The sequence below is a fragment of the Micrasema longulum genome, unplaced genomic scaffold, assembly GCF_059751315.1.
Source record: "Micrasema longulum isolate JH-2025_06_02 unplaced genomic scaffold, ASM5975131v1 h1tg000377l, whole genome shotgun sequence".
In the NCBI taxonomy this organism is placed as follows: domain Eukaryota; kingdom Metazoa; phylum Arthropoda; class Insecta; order Trichoptera; family Brachycentridae; genus Micrasema; species Micrasema longulum.
This window is the reverse complement of record NW_028277578.1, coordinates 730,309-751,286: the sequence shown is the minus strand read 5'-3', so window position 1 is coordinate 751,286 and position 20,978 is coordinate 730,309. Positions and strand designations below refer to the sequence as shown.

At 29.2% G+C, this 20,978-nt stretch overlaps 1 protein-coding gene across 2 annotated transcripts in view; it reads left to right on the top strand.

The window, feature by feature from the left end:
- The first annotated feature begins 945 nt into the window (after positions 1 to 945).
- The window catches only part of LOC148282093 (neural cell adhesion molecule 2-like), a 195,131-nt gene continuing 175,098 nt past the window's right edge, over positions 946 to 20,978 (top strand). For both annotated transcript variants that reach the window (XM_088225647.1, XM_088225646.1), the window contains exon 1: positions 946 to 1,254. The gene's annotated coding sequence lies outside the window, so the exon portion shown is untranslated. The remainder of the gene's footprint in view (positions 1,255 to 20,978) is intronic.

The following is a 20,978-nucleotide window of genomic DNA, read 5'->3' as shown; positions in this document are numbered from 1 at the left end:
CGTAAGCCATTTGGGAGGAGTACGGTGACATCACACTTTCAGAGGAATTATGTTTATAAACATATTCGGTGAGTTAAATAATTATTTTTAGCACATAGCATGCTGTGAACAATTATAATGTGACGGATCTACCACTATATTTCTTGCATGTTCCTAATTTATATATGTTCAGTTGTTTGTCATTTTTTTGTAGTAAAATAAATAAATAAAAGAGCAAAATACAGTAATGAGTTACATATTAAAACGCACAAGCTCAATTATATGTTCGTACGCGTACCATAGGTCCATGGGACGCCAATTTAAACTTAAGTGATTCACTTCACGCCTACGCACTGCAGCATTTGCCATTCTGTCTTTGTTAAAGGTTTTTGTATTATTTTTCGTTTTGTTCATGAGATAATGAAGCAGAAAATTTTACCGATGTAAGAGGGGTTTATAATGTAGGAAAGATTTATAAATAAATAATTCATCGTTCAATTTCAAAAGTTTCGAAAACGTGAAGAAACCAAATTTACAAACTTAATTGTTGTGAACCTAAAATTAATTGGGCAATAAATATAATAATAATCGTTTTCAGAAAATTGCATTTTGTTATAAAAGAAAATCTAAGGCATGTCACTTATCTGGAAACTTAGGAATTGGGACCCACCACGGTATATAAATTTGGAGTGTTAATGGGAGTTGATTAATAAAATTACAGCGCTTTGACTGACGTAATCCAAGAAGCGACGAGAGTGAAAGACAAAAACAGTTTCGGGGACTTTCGTTAGTTGGCGTGAAGTTTTGCCGGATGGCGGCACCCAGCACCCAGCACCCAGCACCCAGCATCCGCAGCGCGGGCGCGAGAAGTGTTGTTTACCCGAGGCGGGCGCGTGCGCGGGGTAGCAGGGCGCTGGGCGCGAGAGGGCGAGAGGCAGAACCAGTCTCCTCCGATCGGCGCGACCGTCCGCACGTCCCCATGTCTCTTCTCCCCCGACTTGCCGACGCAGGCCTCTCCTCGCGAGGCCCGCGGACGCGCGCCCCGGTACTAGTCGACGCTCCGCGCTTCGCCACTTCGCTCTGCGTTTAACAAAACGGACCCGCAAGTGAACATAACTGTTAATGAGTGTTTGGAAAGTTATATTTATTCAGTGTTTAAAGTTGTTAGAAATAATACAAATTTAACTAAGTTTTTAACAAGTTTCATAGTTGGTGACATTTAATCTGTATATTAATAATATTAACTGTTAAGTAAGTTGCTGTTATAACTTTAAGGTAAGAATTAAATATAGTTAAAAACTTTCTTACAAGTAAATTTCAACGTCCTTGCGCAACTTTTTATTCTGAAAACACGTTTATTTCTTAAAATTATTAATAAAACTATAATATATTTTAGTGAGCACCTTATTTATATTTTTTTTAATGTTTTTAATCCACCATTTATAATTAAATCGCGCGTTGTTTTGAAAATCTGAAACAACGAAACGAAATGCTTCTAAATTATACATTTTATTTTGTAATACACAAAAATACTCTAAAAATATTGTTTGTGAATAATAAAGCTGTCTCTAAGGCAAAACTTTTCTAAAAGGTTCAGAAAAAAATGTAAAATTGGCAAACCATCTTACCTCCTAAACTTTTCAAAGTTCCAGGAGAATCACATACTATACACATACGCACGCAATAAACACAAATAAAAAATGTAAATGACTTTTTATATTCTCCCATGTTCTGGGGAAATCAAATTGGGAAGAGCCAAGAGCACGGAAAATTGTTTGTTTGACTCTGTCTCATCTGTTAGTATCCCCTCAGTGGCGTTAATGTCACACGCACTATATATTCTAAGGGAAAACGCTTCGTATTATGAACATAAATAGCTTCGTTGGGTTGAATTGTTTTTATTTTCAGCATTCCTAATATGTGCCGTATATTTTCCGAATGAGAAAATGAAATTAGTCTCCTCTAAGAAGCCGAGATCACAAGGATCACACTTAAGGTGTTTTCGAGACACCCCTCTTCTAACACGCGCTGCCGGAGTGGAATTAAGATCTACGATATGATTTTTATGTTCATGCCATATAAGATCTTTATGGCTTAAGAGAACTTTTTCTTCATTAACTACGCATACTATGGAATAAACTCGAGATAATACTGACGAAAAAATCACATAAAAGTATAATAATTCTAAGAAAAATATAACTTGGATATTTACTCCTAGTAAAAGTTTTGGGGAGGTATAATATTAATAAACTCGGTATATATCGAAATAAAAAAGTTACAATTGAATATGAGCGCACTAGCCCTTAGGCATATAAATTTATTTAAATCTTTTACTACCCAAACTAAAAAGTAAAATAGTCGAGATTTTTTTCTTCGAAACCCTTTAAAACTTTTTGTTGAGTTTTTTTTTTATGGAGTTGACCATCGGTGTACACTGTAAAAGATATCTCTCCACTTTTGTTATATGTAGTAAGAGATATTAGATATTAGTATAGATCGTCTCTGATTTAATTATAATAAATTGGGCTTGGGAAACTAATAGATGGTACATTATTTTTGCGAGACGGTAAACAAAAGGCTCTTAAACTCAAAATAATATCAATTTCTTACTTTCGAAGTAGTTAAAACATACATGATACTTTAAATGTTAGATAAAACTGAAAACTGTCAAAATACTTTAAATTATTGTTTTAAAATATCATACTTAAAAAAACTATATTGGTAAATAAACAATGTATCAATGGTTCGTTTTTAAGCATCTTGTTTTCCCTGTAAAAATTTGTCTCCATTAAATTTGACAAATTTGGCGATAGTATCTTGAAATAACAATAATATGAGATAAAATCATAATAAAATGCGAATCACGCTTCTAGGGTGAGATACCATTTGGAGATGCCAGCTATGTATGAATGTCTCCGGGCAATATCTGTTATGTCGTTAATGTGAATGTCGAAGCTATTTTCACAATGTTTTTCTTCAAAAAGGTCTCTAAAATATTTTCCAATATTGGTCCAAAAAACAAGGCGATTTACTAAATCCGTGTTCTCTGAAAGTCAAAGATTTTCATAAAAGCTGAAATGAACGACTTATTTAAAGAAATTTTCACACATAAATCAACGATAAGTACCATAAAATGATTCATTACTAAAAATGTGCACAAACGGAGCCATAAAGGCCCTATTATTTTTGTCATTATTATATGAATTGTATATTAAGTCTCCGCTTTTAAATAATAGGATTTAAATTATCATAATGTAAACGGGAATGTACTATATTTAAGTTGGTTAACCTACGCGTATACAAAAATTCAGTCAGAGTATTTTATTAATTAAACCGTTTTCTAAAAGCTTTTAGCTGTATCAAAGTCGCCTTATTCAATTTTCCGCCTTAAAATTATTCACTGCGAAAAATTAACATAATATACAAATCTGCTTCCTCCACACATCGCGATTCAAATACTTTATGTAGTGATGGATAGCAAAGACTCTCTCATACAACAACTTGGAGATAATTAAATAGTAGAAATTAATCCGGTAGCCAGGTCTTACCTTAGGAACCCGATCTTATGTTGCGTTCATTTGTTTCATTAATTATTCCTTCAAACGAGGATGATGTAACAACTTATCTTTCATCTCTTTCATTCCTGAGCTTCTCAGTCTAACTTGAAAGTCTAACCAGGAACAAAGCAAATCCTGCTGTTGATTACATCACAAAGCTATTAGAACTTAACGATACAACATAATTATAACAATGGCTTATTCTTTGTATATCATGACAAACTTTAGACTAAGTTTCTAAAAAAAACTGATAAATTTAGTGCAGCGCAATATTTATTGTAGCGGTTATTTATTTATTCATTAAATTTGAAAACAAACATTTCTTTATATATATCCTGCTAATCATTACACGATTTTCAGTGGCCTTCTATACTTTTTACCACAATCATAGTATCAATCAAGTTTTAATTATTATAAATTTAGTACAAAAGAATATATGTAGTTTTATAGCGTATGTTTTAATACACGTCATATCTGAAAAACAATACAAACCACAATATACTCTTATGAGCGGTAAAATTAGAAGCAAATATTCAAAAGCTCAAATTACTTACTTTTAGATAAAATAGGTGCTCTCTTATGGCCTTTTTACTGTAACCATATATGTTACCTACCATCATCATTCATCATCATCATCACTTCCTTTCTGAAAACAATGGTGCATTAATACACCAATCGCAGTGTATCTTGATCATTATTTCCTACATAAAGATAAGATGATCAGTCTTACGCTTCAAATACTAGTTAAGGGACTTTGAAATATTCTACTGCAGAAACATATTTTGACATAAATATTTCATGTCAACTATCTCGGAAATCTAAATCTAAAACCACGGTAGGCAAACGCGCTGACTACTACACCACGAGGCCGACTAATGCAAATTATATACCTTAGTAGATAATTAAAGATACTTACGATAGAAACTGGTAATGATCGTTCGCCACAGTTATGACTGATTTTAGAAATCATTAATGTGGAATTTTTAGCTTGTCTCAAGTTATATTAAATGACGACCAAAATGGCATATGAAATGGGTAAAAATTTACTAACTCAAACTTCATGTTAGAAAAACTAAATAAATGGAAATAGAAAAAAAAACAAGCCTAGTGATGAATGTATATGTAGATGACAAAACTATTGAAAAAGTGGTTGAAATGTAATATTTGATTATGATATTAGACTTGAAAGTTTTAATGCAAACTTTTAATGCAAACTTTGAACACGTTTTAACAAACATAATATGTTAAATGTATTCTTTATCGGTAGATCGAGGAATAAATTAAATAGGATTATTGCAGAACTCGTATAAAACAATAATTATTCCACATAAAGATTACTTTTCTCCAGTATTGTTTTCCGCCAATGGCGGAAAATAAAATAAATGAAAAGTGTAAAATTTATTTTTTAAGCACTAGCTTTGTGGTTATTAATTATAATTAAATGAATATAATACAACTTAGTTACTAACCACGTTTTTTTTTTTCTACTGATCGGTTTCAAAGCTACACAAGCTTCTTCATCATTATCATCATTCATAATTTCCGTTCCGCGCCTAATGGTACATAAGGCACTACATTGGTACACCAATCGCAGCGTGATTTTTTTTTGTAAATCATAATGATATGATAGTCAGCCTTACGCTTCAGGTACCAGTCCACAGACTATGAAATATAATGGTGTAAAAGCATCCTTTTAAATAAATATTTTATATTAACCATGTTAGAAATCGAACCCGAGACCTCTTGCATAGTAGGCAAACGTGCTGATTATTACACTGGGTCGTCTTCATTATCAATGCCTACTTTACTTATGCTATCTATTTTATTTTATTTTATTTTTATCGTGATTACTAAATATTACATCAATACATACGGAGTTAATCAGTCAAGTCTTTTGGTCATGTTGTTCTATTAAAGTTGGAAAGTGTGAAGTGAAATAGATACTATCTTTAAAACTGGACAAGAGAAATATTGTTTACTAATATATTTTTTTCTTATTGCGGATTGCTTTTTTAATATGTAAGATCTCCAAATTGTCTTATTCTAATTTTATTTTTATAATTCAACATAAAAAACTTTTAATCTAGTATCTTTATTAAAATTTTGATTAATTTCTGCCAAACGGTTTGGGAATTTATTAAAAATACTACTTTTTATTCATTATTTATTCTCTTTCCGCACCTAATGGTACATAGGGCACTGCATTGGTACACCAACCGCAGCCTATTTTTGTTACATAATATGATATGTTTTACGCTTCAGGTACCATTCCAGAGACCATGAAATATACTAGTGAAAAATATTATTATTGTTCTGTTACTCTAATATTAAAGTTTATTTTAGTTTTTACAATGTTTATTGAACTTTGATAGAGAAGACGGGTGTAGCTTTGAAACTGGATGGTAAAAAAAATAAAATACCAATGATTAAAAACCAAGTTGTTTTATATATTTTTTATTAATTAAGATGTATTTCATAGTAGAGCCATGAGAGTAGTTCTTAAGAAAGGTTTATAAAATAAAATAAGAAAAATTGTGAAAAAAAACTCGATTGAATATTGATGAAAAAGAGACTGGTTTGTTTTTGCATGCTTGTTTTTGTGTGTTTTTTTAACAATCGAATGCCATAACGACAGAACAAAGTTTTTTTTTATTCATCACGCAAAAAGGTTTAAAAATGTATTAAAAGATGCCAGAATGTATGAAAAATAAAAAGAGCTTAAATGAATTTAAAAAATAATATTATGTATTTCTTATACATCTTTCTTAGATGATTAATGGAAAAGTAAAATGATGTAATGTAAAAGTAAGATGAAGTTATGATGATATAAAAGTTAGTGTAAATATTAGTGAAAATACTCAGTGTAATAATTTTGAAATATTTAATTTAGTACTTAATCTTATTTCGCATATCATTTATTACTCTTATTTCTTACGACAGTGTAGAGTAAGTTTATAAAAACCGTATCTCATTTATCATTTCAATTATGTTTTTATCTAAATATTATTTTGCTATTGATTTTAATGATACTTTTATTTCGTTTTTTTATCAAAACTACTGTATTTAACTATTATACTTTTATTTTGTTGAGTTTAATGACACTGTTAGTTTATATATTTGATTATGTATGAAATTTATAATTTATAATTTATATTTTAGTCTGATTATCTTTTTGAAATTGTATTCTTTGGAATTTTATTATTTTTTACTTATACTTTTTTTTCCTGGGTTGTTATTATATTGCATAACATGTCATTATATTTAAATCTAATTAATTTTACTATGTATTTTTTATTGTTAATTATTATGGCTTGACACGGTCACAGCCCAAAAAGCCTTAATAAGTTCACTTATATATAAACGACTGTAATTTTGAATAAATATATAAACAAATAAATAAATATAAGCTAACTTTAAAGTACAAAATAATAAAATAAAAAATTTTGGACTAAAATATCGTAATCATTTAAAATAAATACAAGAATTTTTTTATGTAACAATTTATTTACTGGTAAAATAAACTTAATTTGGTAATGTATCCAAAATAAAACAAGTTTATTGGATTATAATTCTACTTTATTTTTTATAAAATATACAAAGGGTATTTTGTGACGCGTTTTGTCTTGTTAGGACATTTTCAAACAAACTCGAGTTTGACAACAAGACGAAACGCGTCACAATATACCCTTTGTATATTTTATAAAAAATAAAGTAGAATTATAATCCCATAAACTTGTTTAATTTTTAGATACATTACCAAATTAAATATGGAATTCTACCAATTGTCTGCATACACAATAAATAAAATAAAATTAGTTTGGAATAGTTATTTCTAATTTCCTTTACATTTCTTTCGTTTTATTTTACCAACAATTAACTTACAGTATTCTAATTTGAAGCGATTGTATTTGTTAAATACATACTATTTGAAGTCATTCACCCAAATTCGGATGGATGTCATACAAAATAATGGCCTCTACTTAAGATACTGAATTAAGTCTCTGTATACGTCAAAATATCAAACAGCTCAATATAATAAAATAACAAACTGCCTATGACCTGTTTTTAAGCTGGATTCGGTAATTGCTTTACACACTGCATGTGAACCATTTATTTGATTTTTATAAAGCAAGAGCTGAAACCTTTTTTGGATAAAGTTTGGCAATTGGGAACACCTAAGAGAAATCAAAGAAAAAAATTAAGAAAATACAATTAAATGCATAAGTGGAGGAAAGTATTCTATCGATTTTTTTTACAAATGTACTGTTTTACGAAAATCCAGAATTTATGTACAGCACTTTCGCATAAAGCAAACTACACCATTGAAAAGTAGCAGAAAAACGATTTTGAGAGTAAATAAAGGTGTAATTTTATCAACTGTTTTACTGGTGTACCGTGGGTGTACCCCATATATTTTTTATATTTATTTGTCACATAACACTTTTATTCACTCATACCTTAAATTTTGTTTATAATATTTTATTATAATGATTTTTTTGTTTTTTTTTACAAAGTACATAGATTAACAAATTTCAACAGGGATGGAGTACATCATAAAGAAGGGAATATTAAAGTCTAGGCATTTACAGGGCCTATGACCTGTCATTGGCTGGTTCGAGCGGCCACTTTACACACTGCAATATTCAACACTTTGACTATGTTTGAACATCCATATTTCTTAAATTCTTCCATTTGTTGATTTTATTGAAGTTAAAGAGTTGACACCTTTATTGTTGTGAAAAGATTTTGAAGGGGTGAAATCCAGTTTTTTGTGTACAAACATTTGGAAAAACTCAAATATTGTAATGTACATAAGAGATAACGCAGAGTATTAAAAAAATAATGGATAATTACATAACAATGAAGTACAAAAAAACAATAAAAATAATAAACAAAAATCCCACAAAGGCATGTCCTCTTCGTGGGTATACAAGAAATTTTTATTACAAAATTTACTTTGACATTTTCTTTACGTGACCTTTTTTACTGAAAATGAATATGTTATCAAAAAATACAATCCATTCCGTTCCTTATTACTCTATGCATATTTAATGATATGTTAAAAAATATTTTATTACTTCAAATTTCGATAACATTGTTAAATGTGTCATTTGCATAAATCTTAAATCTGTAATATTAACGTTTGTTTATAAATAAATGGTAACAATTATAATTCTATGTATTTTTTTAAAGAAATTATTTTTGAATTATTAAACATTGACTGACAAATATTACACTTGTTAATTTTCTTAATGAATTACCGGTATTATTTTTTATTTTATTTTAATGATCTGATCACGATACGTAAAATAAAAGATGGGTGATACAAACCAAATCAAATTAACGAATTTGTAATAGCGGTGACCGTTTTCATCGCTTTTAAGACATCTTGAAGGTGCCACACAAGCAATGATTAATACAACAATTGAACCTAATACGGTTAAGTATTGTGTACAACTTTATTTTCAAATGTGTACCTGGCTACCGCACCCGTCACATGAATCTATCTCTTTTCCACGTACCTACAGTTCGCACCAACTAAGCACAGAACTCTCCTCAGATTCGCTTGACGCGTAATTGCAAAGTATTTTTCAATAACATAGACATATTTAACGGCAGTAAACTCACTTTTAAAAACAAAATTAAAAAAACTATTATATGAAAAAAATTATGTTTCTATATAAAAAAAAATATTTTTACATTATAAACTTAAGTTGTTTCAATTCACTCATATCAAACACACACTCACCCTGTCCATAAACCTACCCTCACACCCATATTCACATACCTACCAAAACCACACTCCACTTTATTGCACACGCATCCTCACACAAAAAAAAAACTTGCACACATGCACTTCTATAAATTAATATCTAACTGAACTAGATTTTTATAATTGTATTTATAGGGAAAACTGATTTGGCTTTATTTTATGTTTTTTAATAATCTTGTGAATGTTTTTTTGTATTGGTGTTGTTTTTCTAAATAAATTAAATGTGAAAATTCACAAATGTATCGATTGAAGAAAGCCTGACTAAGTTTAGTTATACTTTTGACAAAGTTTCATTTTTATGTAATAAGATTATAACAAAACACAAGTCTTAGTAAAAAGGAAACAAGCCGTTCGTCAAATTTAAAATGCTTGAATTTACATTCCTAATCAAATTTGGAAAGGCTTAAAGGCCGCTTAGAATACTTTTTCGTTACTTACAAAGAATAACTGCGTGGAATATACATGAAAAAGTACTTTTGAGATAAAATTTTATAATTCCTTATGCTTTTTCAACTTTCTTGTCGAAATATTATTCATGTATCTTTTGATTCGTCTTTAAATTTGTCGCAACAGAGAGCGTAAACATTTTTTAGAATGTAATATGGAAGTCTAGGCATTTACAGGGCTTATGACCAGTCACTGGTTGGTTTATGTGGCCAATTCTGCCTTTGTTTGAACATCCACACTTCCTCAACTCTTCCATCTGTCGCTGTTGACTTTTGTGAACTAAAAGTGCTGATACTTTTATCGTGTGAGTAAGATTAATCCGGCTGAACCAATTTACCTACAAGGCCACGCCTTAAAATAATTTACGAATGTTCATACCTCTTCTTTTACCAGGTAGTTGATTCAACAATGTTTTAAGTATGTTAAAATAATTGCAGACTGGCTGAATTTCTTCCCTAGGGAGTTATTCATATTTAAATTTATGTCATAAGCCCTGTAAATGCCTAGACTTCCAGATTACCTTCTTAAAAATGTTTTTTCCATCTGTTGCAACAAATTTCAATTTGAATAAGTCTCTAGGGAGGAAAGCCAGCCAGTCTGCAAGCATTTAGACATATTCAACCCATTGTTTCAATTTGTCAATATTTTTTCAGTCAACACTATTTTTCGTTGCCAATATTTTAATCATATATTTCTTATAATTATATTAATACATATTTTATGACCAGGGACTTAATACATCAAAATGTACACATTAAATTTAATATCATCCTCTGATAAGGCTCAAATCTTTGTAGACAAGTGTACGGAATTTTTCTATCTACAGAGTTTTGTAAATTGATAAATTAGTTGTCTTCAAATAAAGATTTAAAAAAATTAAAGTGTTTAAATTTATTTGTGAAGTTCACGGAGTGGTTCATAAAATTGTTATTATAAAAAAGTGTGTCATTTCATTCCACTTTTATTTAAATTTTTTACCGAGTACCGCGTTTCGTCGTGACTGACTTCGTCAGATTGGTCTGATTATAATTCAAATGTTGTTCCATCAAGAACTATGTCAGTAGAAAAACTCGATCTACGATACATAAAATGAATTATCATCATATGTACAAATTAAATAAATTCTAAATAAAAATTGACAAATGTTTTTGGTACAAATAGTGATCAATGTGTTTTGATCTATTTTTTGTACGGCTGAAGGATAATGCTTTTGATAATAAGCCAACCAAAGTGCATGAAATTTTGTAATTGAAATTAAAATAAATAATCTTATATTATTCCTCAATAGGGGTCTTTAACTATACAAGCTGATACTGCGTGTTTGTAAATCGGAGAAACCAATTTAATTTTTTTTTTAATGAATTGTGATTTCGTTGCTGGGCATTGGAAGTAAGGATTCAAAAACTTTGTTAAGTATAGTGAACTAAATATTATGCTTTCGTTTTTGTCTTTTTCTTTTTACTTAATTTTTAAAATTTTCGAAATATATGCGAAAAATATACCTAAAAGGTATTTGCCGCAACAAATTGATTTTTTAAAACGGGTTTTTGCCCATTAAAGAAATTGATTGCATCTATAGGCATATTAATATTTATGGCTTGCCAAACCTTACGTGTATTGGGCCTATTCCTGCAAATTATAACAAGCCAATTTCGTCATCGTGTTTATGTGTCATTTGTCTCATTAATATACATTTCCATTTAAATTCACACTTAGACATAAAAGTACCCCTAAGTATTTCAATAAATAACAAAAATTAACGTTTGTTAATGTTTAATATTTTAACGAGTCAAACTTAGTATTTGAACCAGTGATAATATCTTTGAGGGCAAGTAGGCACACTAAAACGAACTACCTTTAAAAGGTGAAAAGGCCATCAAAAAACGAAGAAGAAGAACAAACGAACTTCCAACATCCGTTTAAGTCAAATGTGATGTTTACAGTTTTGTACAAGTAAACAACCTCGAGTATTTTTCTTCGTGATTCAAGATATTGTAAATGAAAGTAATTGCACCAAAAACTATAAGTGCTCAAAATATCGACCATGCCATATCTACATGATATGATTCTAAGAAACCTTATTTGCAAGCGTTTAATCCTCAGAGCTAATAATGCGCCAATCTATAGAGGAGCCCAAACGTAGAAAAATCATTCTATGACTATTGAGTATTAAGTTAGCTTTAGTTCGCAGCAAAACAATGGGCCGTGCTCAGGTCGGGAATTGCCAAATGGATATTGATTTGCATTGTAAACACTTTTAAATTTTTTTAGTTTATTGTATTTTTTTTTAATACAAACAGATGTACAGGTTAAATGAATATTAAAAAAAATAAATTATACAAAATGTATACATAGTAGGGCCTGCCATCCAATTATATGTATTCACTAAATAATACTGTAATAAAGCGACGACGGCTTGAAGTTTAAACTATAAAAATATTAAATATACTATATATTAAAATAAGATAAATATGGACAAAACAAGGAGATAGTGGAAAGGAAAAGAAGGAAATTGATTAGGAGTGGTAAAGGATGATTGAAGGAAAGTGAGAGTGGAAAATTGCATTTGATTTAATGATTAAACGAATTATGAATGAAGAGCATGAATCAAGCCTATTAATTCTCTTCTGTACATATTGTATGGAGTGTTAAATATATCAAGACTATTAAATTTATTGTTAAATGTTTCACATATACGAGGGATTGTAGAATGTTTCCGATGATTAGTTTTAAATTTACGAATATAGAAAATATCAGAGAGTCTAGTTGGCCTGGAGGGGACACGGTAAGCAAGTAGATTAATGAGTTCCGGGGAATCGAATTTATTATTGACAATTTTATAAAGCAGTATCTGATCAAACATATCTCTTCTGTGTGCTAATGAAACAAGGTTATAAAATTTTAATGAAGCTAAAAAATTTGGAAAATGCAAATGAAATTTGTATTCTAGTTTTTTCAGGAATTTTTTTTTAACACTCTCGATTCTATTAATATTTAATTTATAAACAGGAGACCAGATAACAGTGCAATATTTAAGATGGGGGCGTACGTATGTTATGTAAAGCAATATAAATGAAACTAAATTTTTAAAACATTTACACAGCCGCATGATAAATCCAGTCATTTTGTATGCTTTGTTAATTATAGTTTCTCTATGACTATTGTTATTTAAGTTTGAGTCCAAAATAATTCCCAAGTCACGTATTTCGTTTACTTCTCTAATTGTATTTTCATATATCATATAGTCATATTTTATTTTTATTACGAGTGAAAGATATTATGTAACATTTAGACACATTGATGTAAAGTTTATTTTCAACACAGTAATTCGATAATGCGTGTAAATCTTATTGTAACTTTGCACAATCATCTCTACTCTTGACTTTAAGGTAAATTTTTTTATCGTCAGCATAACAAAGGTAATGGGCATTTTTTAAACATAACTGAATATCATTAATATAGGCATTAAATAAAAGTAGCCCAAGGTGTGATCACTGCGGTACACCAGACGGAATGGAGATGAAATCAGATTGATATCCTTCAATCATAATTGACTAAAGTCTATTATCTAAGTAAGAGATAAACCATCTGTATAAGTCACCGTGAATTCCCAGATATTCTAATTTACGCATAAGAATTCGGTGATCCACCTTATCAAACGCTTTAGAATAATCTGTGTATATGACATCAACTTGCGTTCTGTCATCCATATTGGAAGTGACGTATTCGGTGAAATTTACCATATTGGTTAATACAGAGCGCCTCTTCAGAAAACCATGCTGAAAATTTTGTACATTTTTAAGAATTTTTGGATAAATTTTATCATAAACCATATGTACCTGTGTATTTATTATTTCAGGATTATTCCATTTTTTTTTCCATAACTTGCCTATATTTATTTTTAAAAAATTCAAATACATGTGTGTGTTTATTTTTTTTATTCATTTATTTATTTATTGACAATGTACTTATGTTACATTTATTGAGACATAAATCCCAACTCCATGGAACCAAAGTCCTGTGTTGAGTTTGTTTGTTTGTCCGTCACACATCCGAAACGGCGAGTCGTAGCGGCCTGAAATTTGGACACGTCATTTGAAATGCAATTTCAAGGTTAATATTGCTTTTTTCGGGTGAATTTTGAATCCACCTCTACTCGATAAAAACTCAAACTTTATATGGATGCCTAGTGCGGCTCTGATATATTGCCCATAACCAACTGTCATTATCAACAGTAAAGTTACTTTAATTCACAAATTTATCTCATAAATTGAGAAAAAATTGTATCTGAAGTAAATATGTTGATATAAGGAAAGTTTTTAAGCAACATAATACACGTGTGAGGAAAATAAATGCCAAAAATCAATGAAAATCATGGGAAAATATTTTAAATCAATTGCCTGTGAAAACTGTCTCATTTAACACCTTCGACGCTCCTACTGCTGCATTTAAACATACTGCAATTTGCCATAGTCGATTTTTATTTATTATTATGTAAATATCCAAGTTTTTTTACAAACAAAGTCGAGCACAGCTACAAACGCATCCGATCGAACCGTTATGTGTTTTTTGTCAAACAAAACAAAATGGTTGCTAACCAACAAACCAACATCGCTTGCGTTTTATGAAACATTGTAATAGGGTTTATCTCTAGGTTACGCATTATTACCAGAGATTTAATCATTGTGTAATAAACACAAAAATACCCCGACCCTGGAAATTAAACGAATAAAAATAATTTTTGGGAAGTTAGAGTTCTAAGAAAAAATAATAATGTTTCAGGCGCCTCTTAAAAGTGGCCGAGGAAGGTGCATTTTTAAATAAAAAGGTGGCCCATTCCAAAATCTGGCGCGTTGAACAGAATATAAATTGATGTTTTTAAAAGTCATGTAATGTAGATATTCATGAAATGAAAATTATGAATCCAAAATGACTCCCAAGTCCCGGATAGTGTCAACTTTCGATATAATATTGTTAGATATTTGATAATTAAATTGATTATTTTTCTTGTCCCATTTTCCGTTTTAAAATTAGTTCAATTTAATTTTAAAATTTTGAGCCCTGGAAAAATACCTTTTAGGTGACACGACATAAAAATTATATGTCAAAAAGAAAACATGTTTAAAATATTTTATTAAATTAAAATTCATTTCTAAAAAGTTGTTTAATCGTTTTCAGGCATTTCTTAGTGGGTGAAATGCCACCCACATCCAAAATAGTTTCAGCTCTTTGCGTAAATTTACGAAAATTGGCAAATGGAAGAAATACGGCTATTCAAACAGGCAGAATAGTCAATGTTCCATACTTTGTAAAATGATCACCCAAATTAGTGAATGAATGTAATAAGCTCTTTTATACTATAGCTTACATACTTCCTTATTTAAAAAAATCTTAATTACGGTTAAGTTATCTGTTGATATTTAGTTTGTTCTATGCTCGCTCAATTCAACTTTCAACTCGCTCAAATGTTTTATTTTTTAATTAATATTACTACTATTTTTACTACACTTAATAATTTTGATAATACCACTTTTGTTTTGTTTATCCTTATGTGGAATTCCAACAAAACCAACAAACAGTTATTTTAATGTATTGCAACAGAGAGGGAAAAAAAATTGATGACGAAATATGGAAGTTTAGGAAGTCTTTACAAACTGCGTAACATTCGTTATTCTGTCTGTGTTTAAACATTCAAATTTCCTTAACTCTTTCATCTGTTAATTTTGTGCTGAAACCTTGGATGTGGTTGAGATTTATATAAATCACCTCACCTACTAGGCAATGTTTGAAAACACTTTTTAATGTGTTCAATTTTACTTCTTAATTTTTTTCTATACCACAATAGGCCAGGAGGCCCAAGGTTGTGAATTGGAGTACAGAACACTTAGGCTTGAGATAAATTCCTTTTTTTTGTGTGTTCTCACCGAGAATCAAACCCGGAATCTTTCGTTGTTGAGTCAAACGTCTTAACTACTTCACCGTGAATGCTGGCTTATAATGTTTTTATACCAGTAAGTTAAATCTACAATGCTTTGAGTATAACAACACGTTTGTAGATAGGCTGGAATTTACTCCCCTAATTATATCTAAATCCCACTTAAACCTGCCAATGCCAGATCATAAGCCTTGTAAATACCAACACTTCCACATTCCCGTCTCGAAAAAGTTTTCCCTGTTCGTTACAATAATGTATTCGAATGTCCCGAGGCAGTGAAATCCAGCCTGTCTGTAAACATCTCGACATACTCAAACATACCCAACCATTACCTTGGTACCTTTGCTACCAATCTAAATCCATATTTCTTATCAATCACGCACGAAGATTGTTCCGGCATTTGACAAGCCCATATTTGTTGGATTAATATGGTCCAGTTTTGTGATTCTTGGCTATATTTTCCTCATTTTTTGCATCGAATTTCAAAATTAAATCTTAAAATCTTTCAACCATTTAATTATCAGTCGGTTTTACATATCTAAACCAACGTATTTTATTTTATTCGATATTGCTTGTCTCAGACTAACAGACTACTCGAGTATCTGTATAAACTTTAGAATATTTAAAAATAGTTCTTTGTTATTTTTAAAAAAAAACATTTGTAGATCACTGGTAAAATTTTAAAATATTTTCTATGAAAACAACTCGTCTAAAAAAAGTCAAAATTAAAATCTTTTTGTATATGGTGTTAACATAATATGTTAAGTCCATTTTCTTCCGTATTTGAAATTGAACAGCAAAAGTAAAACAAAATAATAAAGGTTAAACCAACATTTATTATATAAATAAAACACGAGTGATACTTTAATCCACAAATTTGGAATATCCAGTGACCGGTTTCATCGCTTTCGCGACATCTTCGAGACTGGTATATATATTAAAAAGTTAAATGTATTTATACAGAACAGAGGTAAGGATACATAATTCAAAGTTATATGTAAGTAAATTAAATAAAGTTATTTTTATCTTAAGGATCATTATCGAAAAATTTTCTATGGGTTAACTAATGAATGGATATAATGTTATTTTAATGAGTTTAAGTATTTTATTTTATTGTTAGTGTCCCATCCTTCGTGAGTGTGGTTTTGTAATGATTTCTGAAAAACAAGGGGTAAAAAGTCATTAGTAAAATTATATTACAATGGGTAAAGTAATGGAGAATGCACATGTGTTATCTGTTCATTAAGTAATTCTACGTCGGGTTTATTTTTTAATCTATTAATTTCGAGAATTTCTAATTTGTCAAGTTTATGGCCTTTGGGTGCAATATGAATTATTTTTACATTATTTTTTAATTCGAAGGAATGTTTGTTTTCCATTAAATGATTGGCAAAATTTGAATTATCTTTATTATTAGACCATGATTGTATGTGCTCTTTTATGCGTGTTTTTACGCGTGAAACCGGTCACTGGATATTCCAAATTTGTGAATTAAAGTATCACTCGTGTTTTATTTATATAATAAATTACAATGAACTTCCATCAAGAATTTTCACTTACAAACTTAAATGTTTTAAACCAACATTATTTAGCTCTACCAATAAACTGTATCTGCTTTTATGTTACATTTCTGTTTTTTTTTATGACAAGTCTTTAAAATGGAATGTCAAGTAGACAAAAGTGAGCATTTTTGACACCTCGTTTTGTTCGCATTCAATCAAGGGAATGAATCTGCCAAAGCTGCTCATATTTGCGCAGTTTTTGGTGAAGATGCTATGAACTATTGAGTAATTTATTTGAAGATATTGAAGGAAAATAGACCATCTACTTATTTTTTTTTTCGTTGTCCTTTTGTTCTCTTTATTTGGAAAGAAAACAAAAACAACTAATTTTGGATATTTGAAACTTTGTAGATTTAAAAACAAAGTTATTTTTTTTATCCTAAAAAAAATAAAAAAACAACATTCAATACATTGATTAAATTTAACAAATTTGTAAAATAATAGTTGATGGGTTAGGGTAGAGAGAAAAGTCGGCAAAATTACCTCAAAATATAATTATAACCAAAATTAAGAATAAATAACTCGTAGGTATAATGAATGAACTTGACGATAGACATGTTTTAATTTTATTTTGCAATGCACATATAAATTATGTGAAAACTTATATTAACATATAAGTCACTTTAAAATAGTTAAAATACTTGGTATACTTCCACTTATTTGTTTAACCAATTAGCGCTTTCACCCTTTAATGGGCATCTTCAGACTGGTGAATATTATACAGTATAAGAATAATTTATATAGAATAAAATAATATCATAAGTGTAGATAGATACATTTAAAAATAAGTTAAAAGATATACAATACGCAATTTTCAATGGAACAGAGTGAAAAAAAGTATTGAAACATTTGTTGACGGTGTACCGTAAGAAAGTATTCTATTATATGAAAACATTTTTTGTTTTATTACAATGTACAGGGTCTAACTAAAGATACTATTAATAGTGAGTTTTTTTAAATTCTAACTGCTGATTTAATAAAATTCTTTTGCTTTTATTTTTTATCCTATTTATTTTTAAAAATTCTAGAATATCTAACTTTGGACCTTTATGTCCTATATATATATATTTTTTGTCTTTTGGTTCGTCAAAATTATGTTTTAACTCATTTAAATATGATGTTTATTTTGATATATCGTTATTTAATATGTGAAGCTTAATGTTCTTTCAGTTTACATTCAATTGCTCTCCCGCTAATAGTAATATTTGTAGTAGTAATATTTTTGAAGTCCGATGTCATCATAATGATAAAACTGAGAAGTTTGAGATTTTTGTTTTCAATATTATCAATATTTTAAGTTAACTGTCTAAACTCATTCTAAGATACTTAATTTACTAACCCGTTGAAAGGAAATATTTTTTAGTTTGTAGTTAAATTGTTTTGGATTTGTCAATTTTAAGTTGAAGACAATTAATTCATGTCACACCATTAATTTAATCACTCAATACTCTGTTAAAAAAGAAAACAATCGTTGCAAGATTCGATAAGTTTAAGTGTCTTGTTGTCACCAGAAAAAAGTATGAATACTGTATTTTGAATAACATTGAAAATATGTTTTTAATTTAAAAAATAATAATGGAGTAAGGTGAGCTCGTTGAGGTACTCCAGTTATTGTTATATTAACGCTTTGATCACTAAACATAGATTTAGTAGAGGTTTTTTACTTTTTCTTTTTGAATTATGCTATTTATAGCTTAAAAAAGATAACATATTTTTTAAAGCTCTTTTCGAAAAAAATAATGGTAAAAAATCGAACTGGCAGTACAAAAAGTTGATATTTTTTCAATTCGACATATTTGTAAAAACAAAGTGAAAAACCGCAATATAATCAAATCACAAATTAATTTTAAACAAATGACATCACTTTCCATTTTTAAAGGGAAATTTAATTAACTACAAATACCGATAAAATATATGAAATAGATTGAGAATATTTTTTTTATTTTTATATTATCATTACAAATAAATAACAATAATAAATATTGTGGAGAAATGTTTTCATCCGTAACTTTAAAACAAAATTATAAAAAATTGTGTCACTAGAAAAACGCGACATGTTTGGCATCAATAATTGTGATGTCAATATTCGAGACAATGTTTTTTAAAATCTTTAATGGTTAGGAACAAAGTTCAGAATTAACATGAATCGTGACGTATTAGGGGCGTGGCCAATGCAATGACCGTTTTTCCGGGAGTTTAAAATTACAAATTTAAAAATATTTTTGTTACTAATAAGAAGAACAATTTTTTTTTACTCTACAGTATTTAAGAATAAAAAAAAAAAGTAATATTTCTCAATCGAACGAGTAGTAATTTACACAACCAAACGGGTGAAAGATTCACGGCAAACTGATATGTAGAAGTCATTTTTTAGAACTATTTACTTCAGACTGGCCAAAACTAGAAAAAAAAAATCTAAATATGCAGGTACCGAGAGATGATATGTATTAAAAGTGATTAGTTATATCAAATGTATTCTTATATAAGAGATATATGAGTTGTGTAAAACTTATATATAAGGGATATATGAGTTTTGATGTTTTGAGCATGTCCAAACAGACTGGCCGAAATGCCTAGATTTCCATATTCCCTTCTTTAAAAATGTTTTCCCTCCATGTTGCAACACATTTAGATCTAAATAATTTCCTATGCAGGAAATCCAGCCGGTCTGCAAACATTTGAATATACTAAAAACATAGTTAAATTAACTAACTGGTAAAAATAAAAGTATGAAAATTGGAAAATTGTTTTTAAGCGTTGCCTAGTACGTGAATTGGTTCAGCCGGATGTATCTCACCCACATGGTAAAGATTTCAACTTTTTTACTTCACAAAAGTCAACAGATGGAAGAGTTGAGGAAATGTAAAAGTTTGAATATAAGCAGAATGATCCATGTTACAAGTGTATAAAGTGGTTATCATAACCAACCGATGAGAAACTATAAGCGCTGCAAATGCCATGACCTCCATATTTCCCTTTTAATTAGGTTTTCATATCTGCTTAAATATTCGACATAATTTAGGCAAAATTACTGATATTTTTCTGTTTCAAAATAAATGAAATATTTATACGTTCTTATTCTTTACTCCAAATTTTTCATTTTGGGGCCATTGACGTTACGCAAGTAATAAATAATTCACTAGTAGAAGATGAGAATTATGTTGGAGTAGAGCGAGGTCCGAACCTCAGACCTCTTATCCGTTATTCTGCAACACTAGCTATAGAACCGCAACTGGATTTTATAAATAAATCTATATACATTTTGAGGGAAAACATTTTATTTAACTTTTTAAACTAGATAGTATTGTTTACTAACAAAATTTTATTCACACCGAAAGACCAATACTGTACTTTTTAATGAATTTGGAATAATATTTATACTATCCTCGGAAGCTGATGACGCCATCAATCACAAAACTCCACAAGGTAGATGAATCACTTGACAAGGATGGATCTCCTTTGTTATCAAAGCGTGACAATAATAATTAGGTGTTACTGGAAATATATTCCAATATTTCTTTACCCATAAATAAATATACCGTAATTAAAAATATGAAGAAAAAAACTTATTAATTGCATTATTTCAGCTAACACAACAAGAAATTTAGAACAACAACAGACCCTTCATACGAGATTTATACAAATCGTTTATTATTTTTATATAAACACGTTTTTTTTTTACAATTTGAACAATTTCTTATCAATTATAAATTTCTATTATCAAT